At 37.3% G+C, this 14093-nt stretch overlaps 1 long non-coding RNA gene across 1 annotated transcript in view; it reads left to right on the top strand.

Annotated features, from left to right (window-relative positions):
• The window catches only part of LOC121401442, a 102881-nt gene extending 90350 nt beyond the window's left edge, over nucleotides 1-12531 (top strand). Inside the window, exons 2-3 of the long non-coding RNA XR_005966249.1 lie at nucleotides 11127-11176; nucleotides 11619-12531. This is a non-coding gene — a long non-coding RNA (uncharacterized LOC121401442). The remainder of the gene's footprint in view (nucleotides 1-11126; nucleotides 11177-11618) is intronic.
• Nucleotides 12532-14093: the final 1562 nt, after the last annotated feature.

A 14093-nucleotide genomic window follows, 5' to 3' on the forward strand; every position in this document is an offset into this window, starting at 1 on the left:
AGCATCATGCCATAAGACTACTGAAAACATAAATGAAGAATTGTTCAATATGACACTATGAAAAATGACATTTAAAGAGTTTCTTGATAAAGAATAAATTATTTGTTTAGCTAATGCAGCTGTTCAAAAGCTTTAGGAAGGCCCTAGGCCTGACGGTTGGAACATTACAGTGAAACCTCAATTTTAAGTCCCTTGATTTTAATGAGCAGATTTATCAAAAGTCAAGGTGAATTTTAAAAAAAAAATTGAATTTCGAGTTATTTTTGTGTACCTCGACTGGGGAATAGTCCAAATTTGATTTGAATTTGCAAAAAATTCAAAAATTCGAATTTTGAAATTTATCATGTACTGTCTCTTTAAAAATTCTAATTCGACCATTCGCCATCTAAAACCTGCCGAATTGCTGTTTTAGCCTATGGGGGACCTCCTAGAACCTATTTGGAGTCAATTGGTGGACTTTGAAAAAATTGTTCTTTTTGGGAAAAACTTTTAATCGAATGCAATATTAATGTAATTCGTACGATTCTAATTCGGCGGAATACGGACCTATTCTATCAAAAACTGACCTATTCGACCAAAAAAAAAAAAAGTTGACTTAATTTCAGTTGGTCTTTTTTAATTCGAATTTCGAAGTTTTTTCAATTTGAAATTCGACCCATGATAAATATGCCCCTAAGTTTTCCCGCATTTTACATTTTTTATTTATAGTACCCTCAATTTATAATGTATTTCAATGGATGCATTTCATTTTGATTTTAAGTAATGTTTTCCCAGATTTTACATCAAAATTGTGTACCAAAAACAGATTTTTCCTCTATGAATGTTATTTGTGAAATAAAGAGGTTTAAAATACTAACTAAAATACTAACCAGATGTATATTTTGTCATAGTTCTACCTGTAAATGGTCCATTCCAATTAGTCTGCCCCTTATACAGTCCTGCACCAATCACTTATTGCTTTAGCTTGTGTATGTGACTGACAGAGAGGCCTTGCACATGCCCCCCATAGTGTAACGTTAACATGGTAATGTTTAACCCTTGTTATTAACACAGTAAATATTGTATCTCAAAGTAAAACGGACTCCTGTGCTTATACTTTCAGTACTTGAAGAAAAAGTTACTTTAACACATTTCCCTAATCTTACATTTCTCCGGATTTTACATAATTTTTTCCTGGTCCCCTGAAAAAATGTAAAATGGGGGTTCTACTGTATATTAGTTTAATTGGACTGAAAAGGGACCCAATTGTCTGCCACCATGACAAATTTAGTACCCAAGTTAAAGCGCTGTGCTTAGATCCTGTAGCTTAAGGGTTCATTTTCTAACACTAAGGGGTATTTGGACGAATGGTGCCACTTCCAACATGCCAAGGTGAGAGGAATCAATATACTGTACGTCCAAAGGCTCACACATATAATAATAATAATAATAATAATATGTGGGTGTTGATTTATGAAGCCTTGGCAATACAACATTTAAAAATTCACGTAAATATTGGTGCCACAAAAAATTTCTCATACTACTTATAGTGTACAAATACAGCACTAATGTTGAAACACGTTGCACATAAATGTGCAATACACACTGAAGTAACAAGTGTGCAAAAGGTACCTTTCTAAAATGCTTTAGTTAATTCATGAAGTAAGACAGTTCTTAGGAATTTCTTCACGTTATTAATTGTTTTTAGTTTTTCATCATTGCCAAAATGCATCATGTTCACAAAAATGTCTCTTTTCCCACTTCTGGCATTAATAATATTTTTAAAAATACAAATCACTGCTTGAAATTCTCTTTCAAATGACTCTTTGTGTGCGACAATATATACGTTCCATATAAACCTTTTTTTATCTGATAATGCTTTATAATGCTTGCTTGCAAGATGACATGAGCCAAGCACCTAATCGGTTTACCGCAGTGTGTTGTGGAAGCCTGAAAATTGTAATGGCATTATCTCTAGGTATCAAATACAATAATGTGCCTAGACGTAGTTATACTATTTAAAATCACTTGCTGTGTGCATCCTATTTACTTAGTTACAATGGTTCACATCGACAGTTGCTCAGAATAATTGCAGTCTTTTTTTGGTGAAAAATGTGGTGGAAAATAACTATCCATCTAAGTTTCAAATAGCACGAGTCTAACAAGTTTCATGAAAGGGGATACATGTACTAACTATACTGTCTAAATACTTTCATCTTTGTTTTTCAACTGAATATATCTGGCTTTACACTGATGTGCAAAAGAATGGCAGTTAAGGGGAACTGTGGAACAAGTAGGAAAACTGTAAAGGACTGCTTGTTTCTGCCTAGAAAGGTAAAGGTAACCCCCCTCATAGAACTTTCAAGTACCTACAGGAAAGTTTGGCTGATGCAGGAGTGGTGCGGCATATTCCACAGTGCAGTGTTGCTTGCACAAACATGATCTGCATTGAAGAGTCCTTAGGAGGTAGCGGTGATGGGGGAATACATGTGCCAGGCACGAATTCACTTTTCGCTGCAAGCAAATTCATTCATGAAACTGCGGCTTCCATTCGCTGGTGAAAAATCCGCTGCGGACGCCCATTGACTTTAATACATTTGGACCAAATAGCCGTGCTTCTAAAAATTGTCGCTCAAAACAATTTTAACGCCCATTGACTTCAATGCGTTTCGTGAATTTTTCAGTAAAGCGAAACGGCACCGATTCGCCCATCACTATTTGAAAGGATTTGTTAAATCTTATCTGCAGATAATGGGTAACTCATGAAAAGAACTTCAGTACTCAACATCATAATTTTAATGTCCCAGTGATGAATAACTCTTAATCTGTTTGTTGTCTTGATATTGTGTCATTTTCCTGTTGGCATTGTGTCCTTATATACATAGAACAAGACAATAGAAAATGTATGCAGTGCTGAACCTTAATCTGGACCTAACACCTAAAGATCTTGTATATCTTCAAAACAGTTTTAACTTTTTTGCAAGTTAAGACACCCCAGTCACCCAAGACAAAACAGAAGAAGGGCCTATGTGCTTTCCTTATCACAACTCACTTTTGGCCCCTGTCTCTGAAAGACATGAATGATGTGCCGTGTGCAAAGGTTGTATTAGTAAAGCTTGTTCCTTCAGTAAATTACTTTCCAAAGGTGATATAGGTCTTCAATTCAATTATTACATATTTACATTGCCATAAGGACTGATAGATAAATACTGTAGCACAATGTGTTTTAGCAAAATACACATACACTTTTTTTATATAACATTTTTACAGTATATATACTACTATCTCTCATGTATCAAAACAAAAACAATCACGGAGGTATCTCTATCACTGTCACAGCTTTTATTGATGAGCACCAGCTGATTTGATCACTATATTAAACATTTCAAATACAAATGTTTCTCCTGTCCATAAAAGACACCAATGTGCTTCACTGATGGAGAAAATAATACCAAGAATGCATATCTCTAGCCCCTTCAGGGAGCGAATCCTTAAGGAAAAATGAAGACGAGCTTGCTCGGAAGAAAACAAAAATATTTTACTTTCATTGGAGGGATTACTGAAATAAGAAGAAAAAGAGAACACAAGCTTGGTTGCTGCAGGCTGCTATATAAACCGTAAAGGCACCAATTAATGAACACCAGTTGGGAGGAAATAAACAAACATAGAAGGGGGGTTTCTTGTGTGGCTGCCAAGTTAGATTGCCATGATTTCTTGAATGGCATTGCCATTTTGTCTCTATGCTGAATGGCAAAGCCTTGGACAATGGCCAATTACAGCTTTTCCAACAGTGCTCACTGCACAAGAAGCTTAGGCTGAGAATCATCCCAACGGAATAGTGCCTAACACCTCCTACGGCCAGTAAGTGCGAGGCAGCAGGGGTACAAAATAATGAATCCACACTGGTAATTAATCATTATTCTTTGTGTAAGCTCTTCCAACTCTCTTATGTAACCAGTAGAGAGAAGAAAAGAAGAAAAGGAGGGGTTGCAGGGAAAGGAGGAAAAGGGGGTGATAGAAAGTATTAAAGAAAAATGACAGCTAATGTTTTGTTCTGTTTCCTAAAAGCGGCTTTTGAAATTCAAGGGAGGATGTATTTGTCAGGATGGCATTATGTTGATGTCCACTTATATCCTGCCGAGTGTTCCACAATAAAGTCAGCCCATGTGCACAGTGAGATACCAGGCGCAAACTCTGCCAGTTCCTGCAGGACTTAGAAAAACAAGCAGCTCTGGCTCCTCTTTTTTTCTCTTCAGATTCCCTTTCTTCTTTTCCCTTTCAAAGGCATTTTAATAGGTTTCTTCACACAGCAAATTCTAAGGGGGCTATTGAATCGGAGTGTACACCTGTACGACTACCCAGCAGGAAACGAGGGCTCTGAGAAGTACCAAGTTCCGCATTAGCTCCAGTCATTTGTGCAAAAGAACATCGCTGTCAGTACTCTGACAAACTAGGTTGAATAAAGTATATGCAAATTAGGGTTACAAAGACCACAGTGAAAAGAGTAAAAAGTACTTAATTTTTTAGCTGTTTTTAAATAAAAATGATTAAAACCTGTGAAGGCTTAATCAATACAAACGTTTTTATAATATATAATATTTTTAATACAATAAAATATTATGCAAATAAAGTATAGTATACATATAATATATGCAACACAGAACAAATATATACTGTATAATAGCTGTGACCAGTTAAACAGTAGTATTTCACTTTTTTGCGCCCTTTGTCACACTCTGTGCCCTCTGCCCTCCACTGAGGGCAGACCAGTAGTGATGGGCGAATCTGACCCATCACTTCACCAAAAATTCATGAAATGGCAAAAATTTGCCGAAATGTTTATGGGCGACATCATTTTTTTGACAAGCAACAATCTTTTGCACCCATTGGAGTCTATGGGGCAGACTCAATAAAGGTTGATAAAGTGAGTGTTATTTATAGCATGGCGTACAAATTTTATCAATTCTCATATTTTTAGAATTAATGATCGATTCACTAAAAGTTTACTTGTCTAACTTAAGAAGTGATATTTTTTTATTTATTTATAGCATGCGTTATTTTGTGCGATATTTAAGGGCATTTGATATAGTCACACACAATTAGTGCAATTTATAGCACTTAAGACAATCGGGATACCACTGGCAGAGTAGAAGCCTCTTTATACAGTATTCTAGTCATTCCTTTCCCTGGGAAACAATATAATTCCATGACACAGAACGCAGCGCATTCTGGAGCTGCCCAAGGTATCATGAAAATGTGATAGTGGTAGTAGGTAAGGCTCCAGTTCCTCATAAAGGTCTTTAATTGCTGCCCTACAGCTCCTTACTACATCTTCCTCTATTAATCCATCTGATGTTGTTTAGTAACTCCTAGAAGTTGTACAGGCCAAAATAGTTTGATTTGTGGTATGCAAGGGGTTTCAGAAAGTTCGTAGTCATATCTAGGCAAAAGATCAGGGCAGGCATCTGTCAATAATAGTCTGGAGTCAAAGCAAGAAGGTCATAAGCCAGGAATCAGTCTATTGGAAATTATATGTCACACAGGAACACTCAGGAGTAGAACCTATATTCAGGTATTGAACTCTGGTCTTTGGTGTCTTTTTATTTAAAATTTGTCTCCAAACCATGGTTTGCTGACGCCACGCACCAGTGCGCTAATGTAACAACAAAACAACATGCCGATTGACCCAAGCACCCATGACCCTCTTAAGCAAAATAGATCTCTTGCTATAAGTTCTGATTTTCCCGCTTTTGTTTGGGTGCCTGAAAACGAATTAAAGAAATATTGTTGCCAGAATAATAGGCATTTACTTTCCATAAAAACAATAATTAAGGCATAATTATAAGGTTGTGTAAAAACGATACAGTAGAATACACCATACATTGGCACTTTGCCATTTTTTACTCGGGAACTTCTTTTTTCACTTCTCTTTTCACTTTTTTATATGTGCCTTTTACACTGGTCTGTTTATTTGATTAAAACAGTTTGTACAGCCTGATAAATAGGACCCGTAATACTGTCATCATTATGGGGTGAAGAAACCCATAATAATGAGTTTCCTGCTTGTGCAAGGGAAATGGGTACGTTTGAAAAGAGGATGCATTCTGTAAATGAAACAACCAGATTTTAGAATACACACTGAATCGCTACAACCAAGCCATTTATTGAATTTTGAATTTTGTATTCAATTTTTTTTAACAAAAAATATCTTTCTACAACCACAAGAAAAATGCTATAATTTCGAAAAGCTGGAAATGCCATTTATTTATATCAGTTGTTAGTATAAAGCAACTAAGGTTTCCATGACTAGCGATGTGTAGTATTCAATCTTAATATTATGCAGCAGTCAAGCAGAGATCCACTATCACTATTTCAAGTAACGCCGAAAGTAAAATAACCTCTGTGCCATCTAGCCAGATTAAAGTATCAGCTGTAACGTTGAGTTACATCATTTATACTGCATCAGGCCAACCTGCAAGAATGTAACTGTAAATTTGTTAAGCCAGGCAAGAAGAAACTTGAAATAAAAATGATTTTTCTTTTTTTTTTGCTTCTAAGGAGAATTGCAGCAGTGATATTTGATTTATGCGTCATTATGAAAGTAGAAAACTGCAATACATGGTGTCAGTCTCCTGTTGAGCTTCAAGAGTTTTAAAATTCCGTGCTTGATTCTTGTCTTGAATCTACAGTCCTTCATCAGGACTTCTGGCCAGTAGACTGGGGCATGTGATTGTTTGTAATATTTGTACCATCGATCCGCATGTCAACCTGAGCTCTGATAATCAAATTGTTTAAAATTTTCAATAAACAATATCAAATCCATTTAGCATAGGACATGTATGCCACCTTCATGTATTTCTTGGCACTAATTATGTGGGTGAAGTAACCAGCAGGTCCTGAGGTGGGAAACCTATACCAGAAAACTTAGATAGGTCTCTATTAATCTCTAAAACAAACTGCATGAAGATGCCACCCAGGACTGGAACTAGTGGTAGGCAGAAGAGGCACCTGCCTAGAGTGCAACAATGAGGAGGCACTGGACAGGTACCCTTTGAAGAGTTTCTGCCTATCCCTAGTCCGGGATCTCTTGCTCCTGCGGCTGCACCCCCAACTTGTCATTACACACTCCTTATAACTGCTTATGCGTGTGCACACAAAGGGAATGAGTTGGCAGGCTGGGTAGCCTAGGTCACTTGGTTGGCTTATCCCACTTGAAAGTAAACTGTCTTCCCAAAAACATCCTAAAACGATTAAGTATAGAAGCCACAACATAAGTTTAGGGGTAGGTAAATACTGAAAATGTGTGTCCTCTTCCTCCAAAAAGGTTAAATACTTAGGAAAGTAATGTGTGCTTCAAAATGAGATTCATTAGCGTTAGAGGATGAATTCCTAGACTTAACGCCAAAGCTAACTGGTTGATAATCTTTGCTATGGAATGGAGTCTGCTGCAAATTACCAGGGCGAGTCTCCAAGGGAAGCAACCTCACTAAAAAATGTTTGTCCAAAGACACATTATTTTTCAGTTTCTTACATCTGAGCTTCCATACCTTACTGATTAAAGAGAATGAACAAGGAAACATTCTTCAAAGCACTCAGGATTAATCTCAGGTGTAGTACTGGCTGTGAGGAATGGTAGGTGACGTGATGAAAGCATGTATAAATTATGTGCCACACATATGCTTTGCCTGGACTTTGCACCTCTTAGATAAAATTGAGACACAACTAGTGCTCCTAAACACAATGTGAAAGTTAGATCTTTGTTTCTCTCTCCTAATAACATTTATGTCTCTCTAACATCTGCTGCAGTCTTTGCTTATGGGGGGAGCAGACACGATTACAGCAAATGGAACTGGCTCATCTGGACAACTTTATACCTGTGCAGTATCAGCAGGCTAGCTAGAGTGACACAGTGCCATGTGGTTGTGGCCCCTGGAATGTGCTGCTCTGGCTTGCTCTCCTGTCTTTTTCTCAGTTATATTCTGTTTTGTATCTACTACAGGTGTATGGCCTATACACATGTACAATATCTTCAGTTTATTTACTAACATAGGTTCTACATTTTGAAACTGTGATACAGTTTTGAAACACTGTCATGAAATGCAGGTGCCACGATGTGTCATGAACTGTATGTTGACTCAACTTTAATTAATCCACCTCCAAACTCCTCGAGACCAGCGAATACTACCAATCTAGCTAGTACCACCATAATTGTGCTTTACCAGATGGGTGCAATATCTGTTAAAAATAAGAATTTCACTGTATACTAGGGCCTTATTCAAGAGGCTGCAGTGCTAGCGGCTTACAGGTTGTTGGGACTTATATTGACTATATTGTAAGCAGTACCAATAACCAGGTAAGATATGTGCCTATTCACCGAGGGTTGTGTGAACACTCCTGCCCTCTTTTTTATCCATCACTTGTCGCCCATACCATTATACACTGTGTATGGGGTTCCTAACTGGGAGTACTGACATGTTTGATTCTACCATTCTCCTGTACTACTGTATTAGGTAATGTGGAATGCTATCATCTGCATTTGGATAATACAGGCAGGGCATCTTATATCCTGTTTGTGCATAAAGCAAAGCATTCTGGGGAAATGGGGCAGAGAGAATTTATGCACTCCCACTCTTTCCTACATGGCTTCTCAGTGTTTAATATTGCTTAAGTTAATTTAAAAACTGGGAATAACGGTTCCACCAAATAAGAGGTTGGGGTTCTGCTGGGGTAGAGACATGGAAGTTCTAGACTGCTAATTATCTTTTTTAATCCTCTAAATGTTTTTTCTGAAGTGGAAGTTAACTTGAAGGTACCATTTTAACACATATGTTGTTTCCAAATGATACAGTATAAGAAATAGTTAGATATTAAGGGGTTATTCATTAAACCTTGACTTTTTTCTGGTTGAGGTTTGTTTTGACAAAAACTCGAATTTTTAGATAAAAAATAACTAATCTTTTCTAAATTTATTATACCCCAAAGTCCAAACCTGAAAATCTGCCATTTCAAATCTGCCAAGGTCATGTAGAAGTTAATGGAAGATATCCCTTCTACAATTTGATCTGTGCAGGGTTTCCTCCAATAATCCAGAAACAAATGTTTGGTTTTCAGGCAATAACCTGAAAAGATTGAGAGATTCGGGCATAAAATCTGAAAAATAGATGAGATAAATTCGAATTTTAGGAAATAACAATGTAAATGTTAATCAATAAGTAGTCCAACATTGTTTAGAAGAATTTGATGATAATGCGCAAACCTAACCTATTTGAATGTAAAATTAAGTTAAGCCTCTGAAATTTTTTCTTTGCAACATGAATTACACATAGATGGAATTAATATGGCCAGGTCTAATATGAATTATATGAATTTATAGGATAGAGCACATTATTTATTTTAATAAAAGCAAATACATTTGAATTATCTGAAAATCTTTAATATTGTTTTGTTACTAAGATGCAGTATACAAGCAGTATAAGGGAAGATTTCTTACTGACACTTATTTCTTACTTATTTGCACAATGAACCTGTGATCGACAAGGCTACTGTCAGTCACACTAGGGTAGATTTCTTTTCATTTGTATTTTTCTAGTGGTTATTTCTCTTTTATTCCTGGTGTCAGGACTTTTGGTGAATTCTGATTTATGTCTTTGCCAAACAATCCTTCTCAAAAGCCCCTATGATTGACAGGCAATCCATTGATCTCTACAGGGCCCATAAAACAGTGCAGAGCTTGAGTAACCAATTTAGTGATCCTCACTCTTTGTCATTATATTTTAAAAAAAATACATACATTAATTGCAATTAATTTTAAAGCAATCTTTCTTGCAGTTGCATATACTGTATATTTTTGGGAGTCTGACACCACATTTCCATTTTTCAGTTGGCAGTTTGCACCCTTAGACTGGGGTGAACTATGAGAACTTCCTTTATTTCTAATTTTCTGGTTGGATTTACCATTTGAGAACAATGGTGGTTTGGTATGCTAATGAAAAGGTTAAATGCATTAAATGAGCTTAGATGACTTTAGATAACACAGTTTCTTCAGTTTATCTCGTCATGACGCATTTAACCGACAAATCCAAGTGGCTTCATCTGTATATATATATTTAGTGTGGTATCCTTACCTTTTATTAATTCAGGTATTTTGCACCGCTGATTCTTCCCTTTGCACTTGCAGCTCCAGATATGCCCAGTCATCCCTATATTACAATATGTATGTTGTATAATACCATATTACGGTTCTGTTACCAAATATGCACATAGGGGCAAATTCACTAAGCGCCGAACGCTAGCGTTAATTCGCTAGCGTTTGGCATTTTCGTTACTGCGCAAATTCACTAACGAACGCTGGCGTAGTTTCGCTAATGTTACTTCGCACCCTTACGCCAGGCGAATTTTCGCTAGCGACGTAACTACGCAAATTCACTAACTTGCGCAGGGTACTGAACGCTACCTTTTACGTAGACTTCCTTCGCCACCTCAGACCTGGCGAAGCGCAATAGAGTAGATAGGGATTGTTTCAAAAAAACTATTTTTTTCTAAGTCCCAAAAAACGCTGGCGTGTTTTCTACATGATGGGTGATAGGCTGAAAAAGATCGAAAAAATTTTTGGGGCTCCCCTCCTTCTCCCCTACATTTCCTGACTCATGGCAACTTACCTAGACACTGGGCACATGTGTAGGGCAAAATAAAATTTTTATTTGATGATTTGAAGGTTTGAAGGTTTTCTTGGCATTTGTAGTGCTGATACGTATTCCTCCATTGAAATTTGAATTTGGCGCCGTATGCAAATTAGCCTTCGCTAGCGTAACTTCGCTTTACATAGCGAATCAACGCTAGCGCAACTTCGCAACCTTACGCTACCCCTGAGCGCAACTTCGGATTTTAGTGAATTTGCGGAGCGCTGGCGAAACTACGCCTGGCGAAGTGCGGCGAAGTGCGGCGAAGTTGCGCCTGGCACAACTTCGAATCTTAGTGAATTTGCCCCATAGAGAGAAAGATGTGGAAGTTGAGTCAGAAGAAATAGCAAATTATGAGTAAGTAGAAAACAATGTGCTTCCCGATGAGATTGCTACAGACACTATAGAAGTGTCAAGAGAGTATTTTATATACATTCTTTGTAAAATCATCCTTTTTTCTCTTTCTAGATGGATTATTTGCAACCAAAATATGTTCCCCTACAAGTGTACCTGAATTGGTGAGTTCTAATGTTATTTATTGCAGTATTACGAGTAACCAAACTGTTAATGGTATCACCATTAAGTATTCAACAAACTGGATGTTACTGTATTCCAGTACAAATATATCTGCTGCAAAAATGATTCATGTCGCCTTTCCTGTGTGTTCTAATTGGTACAAGTGTAAGAGAAAATACTTATTAAGTTTCTGCTAACAGAATCCTTTGTTTGTCACTGATATTTGCAGCCATGAACTTGTTGCTAATTAAAACAACATCCCCAAAAATGCTCAATTTACCATCAGCTTGGATTTATGAAAGGCAAAGAAAACAAACTAAGCAATAAGAGAATTCTCACAAATTAGCCACTTTTATCTTTTACTTTTCTGCTTTAGAACCACTACCAACAATGTTTCTAGTTACTAATAAAAACCCTAATGAAATTTAACTTCTGTTTTTACAGAATATACTCCAGAAATAGCTCCTGCTACTGCCTTAACTGCTTTCTGTACTGAACCACTGGATAGGGGAAAGGAAAGTGGGAAGAAAATAAAAAGAACGATACTGATGAAGATGAAAACAAAGTTTGCTTGTTCTCTTCATGTCACTTTTAAAACATAGAAGCAGAAGTGTCATTTGATGGAAATATTTGTAGAAATAATCACAGTTGGTCCTTCAACCAATTCATTCACCTGGTCTGAATATAATCCTATTTACAGGATTTCATAGACCCAATCACTACTGTATTGATAGAGACCGAATCTCTGCTGAAAGACTCAGATACAAGTCCAGGCAAAGTGAATATATTAAAGAAAGAGTATCCATCAGAAGAGTTGAATAGAAGAAGAAGCAGTGAAGATACTTCAGATTAGAATGAGTTGACTCTAATTTCAGAAAAAAAGATCTACAGTGCCTCCACTCTTTGATATCCCTTTATTCTTGCTTGTGCCACCCAGATGGAGTTGTTTGCAGAGAGAGAGAGAGAACAGAGCCTGGAGGTACATGTGCATATGAGGCATGTCATAACTCAGTGTAGATTAAATGGTTACTTTTAAAAATACTTTAACATGTAAGAATTTTACTTGATGTCCTTTACTATGCTTGGGTAGAACTTTAACCATGTTATCCCAATAGTTCTCCATCCCAATGTGCTGCTTGTATTACCTCTGTATAATCACAGAAGGCCCATGTTTGTGCTGCAGTAGCTTCAGGGGGAATTCTATAGGATAAAAATCACATTCTTGTTTATTATTTTTTAGTCATCAGACTTCTAGGATCTCCATTGATGACTTGAAATTCTAAAGATGGTTTGGCAGCAGATAGTTACATAGTTAAATCGCAGATAGTTACATAGCTAAATCGGGTTGAAAAAAGACAAAGTCCATCAAGTTCAACCCTTCCAAATGAAAACCCAATATCCATACACACACCCCTCCATACTTTCACATAAATTATATATACCAATATCTATACTAACTGTAGAGCTTAGTATCACAATAGACTTTGATATTATGGGGCAAATTCACTACCCTCTTAAAATTCGCCATCGACGGCTTCATTCACAGCGCAACACTTCGCCAGGCGTAGATTTGCCAGGACAAAGCTAATTAACTGAAATCCAAAGTTGCATACAGGGCATGAAATGCTGGCGAAGTTGCACTAGCGTTACTGTGCCAAGCGAAGTTGCGCTAGCATTGCCTAATTTGAATACGGCGGGAAGTTAAAGTTCAATGGACGTACAGTACTGTATATGCTGCAGCAAATACATTACACTACACAAGCCCAGGAAACCGTAATAAAATAAAATAAAGTTGTTATATTGTCCTACACATGAGCCAAGTGTATAGTTTATGTGCCATATGTTAGGAAATTTAGGGGGGAAATGGGTTACCCCAAAAAATGTTTACGCTTTTTTGCAGCCTATCACCCTCAAAAAAGGAAAAGACGCTATCGTTTTTTGGAAATTAGAAAATTTTGAGGACGTCCTATCTACTCTATTGCACTTCGCCTGGTCCGAGGTGGAGAAGGCAAGTCTGGCACAAGAGGTAACGTTCAGTAAAATCCGCATCTTCATAAATTTGCGTAGTTACGCACACAGAGCGCAAATTCGCCTGGTGTTAGGGAGTGAAGTACCGCTAGAGTCTATCTCCTTCGCTTAATAAAATTACGCCAGCGACCATTAGTAAATCGGCAAAGTTCCGAAATGACGTCACGCTGGCGAATTTTCGCCAGTGTTAGTCATTTCGCCCTTTAGTAAATTTGCCCTTATTTTTATCTAAGAAATCATCCAAGCCACTCTTAAAGGCAGATGTTTGATTTCATTCTCTAACTTCATTGTAGATTGGTTTAACCTCATTGACAATTCATTTCTATGGTTAATATGTTGCATCTGCAATAGTAAATCAGCACTGTGACCTTTGTCTTATGTTTCATGGTTTACAGAAAAAGTGTATCTTGGTGAGGAACTCGAGATACCCTTTTCTTGTGAAATTATATTGCTCTTGGAGATTGCAATATTTGGTGCCATCCCATTACCGTTATACCCCGCACAAATTCATACACACTGCAATAGGGTGGAAAGGCAGCAGCTTAATTTATTAACATCAACACAACTAGTAGTCATTTAACATTATGTAACAATTAGCCACTGAAAGCTGCATGACATTTATCAAACTTACAATAATTTAATGTTAACATAAGCATTAACACAATCCAATACCAAGCCTATGACTTAGCATCCACCTCTAAACCTCCAAGCCTCCTCTACGTACTGTGCCTGTTTCCCCCCAAGCCTAGTCCCTGGCCTGCCCCTCGCGAAAACACTTGCAATTTAATCTATTTTCCCCCTTTTGGCTGCCCACCAGGGGAGCCCAGCCACCCTACCATCTCCAAACCTAACTTAAAAGGGAGCAGACGGGTAGGAAGTGGTCTTCACTGC

Source organism: Xenopus laevis, chromosome 3L, assembly GCF_017654675.1.
Source record: "Xenopus laevis strain J_2021 chromosome 3L, Xenopus_laevis_v10.1, whole genome shotgun sequence".
Lineage (NCBI taxonomy): Eukaryota > Metazoa > Chordata > Amphibia > Anura > Pipidae > Xenopus > Xenopus laevis.